Genomic DNA, 934 nt, shown 5'->3' with positions numbered 1-934 from the left:
AAAAATTTAAGCCTTAAATATTTTTCCACCAATAAGGAGATAGTGAAACCTTACTTTTATATATATGATATGATTACTTATATATATATATATGACTCATATGTTTCTTCTTTATTTACGCATGGTCCAGTTATGCTTATAAGAAGTGAATTTCCTTTAACAAGGTAGAATAAGAAAAATTAAACTAAATCTATATATCATCAGGAAATGTAAAATAGAACTATATATCTTACGTTAATTTCACTTCTTTTTTCTGGATAAATGTTTGCATAACTCAGCAGCTAAGATTGTTGTCAGTTGTCACTTAGGGTTATGCTAGGGTAAGAGAGTCAAAATGTTGGGATAAGCTTGAAAAAGAAGACTTAGGAGACAAGTTATTTAATTCCTAGTTGAGTTATGACTTAGGAATTGGATTGTGTTTAGGAGTTATCTAGATACAATTCCTATTAGAATAAGGTGTTATCTCCTCTCTATATATATGAGTTATCAAAGTTGTGGTAACCTTAAGAGATTAGAGAGAGATTAAGAGTTTTAGAAGCTTAAGTTTTAAGTTATTTTCTTAAGCAAATAAAGAGAGTTATTCTTTAAATTCTTGAATTCATAATCTTTCTCTATTCTAGATTTGGTATCAGAGCTTGGCGATTTGTTTTGTTTTACACACACAAACATACGAAAGAGACATGAGTGAGCTTGTTCCAACAAGCAACAGGAAGGAGGCTGTTCCCTCTTCTATTCAATGTCCTATGCTAAATAGTACCAACTATACTGCTTGGGCAATGAAGATGAGGTTGCTGTTGCGTGTTCATAAGGTCTGGGATACGATTGATCCTGGATCCACTGATATCGATAAAAACGACCTAGCCAGTGCCCTTATCTTTCAATCGGTCTCTGAATCTCTCATGTTGCAACTTGGAAACTTAGATACAGCTAAAGC

The sequence above is a fragment of the Capsella rubella genome, unplaced genomic scaffold, assembly GCF_000375325.1.
Source record: "Capsella rubella cultivar Monte Gargano unplaced genomic scaffold, Caprub1_0 scaffold_1, whole genome shotgun sequence".
Taxonomy (NCBI): domain Eukaryota; kingdom Viridiplantae; phylum Streptophyta; class Magnoliopsida; order Brassicales; family Brassicaceae; genus Capsella; species Capsella rubella.
Note: the sequence above shows the minus strand (reverse complement) of the source record.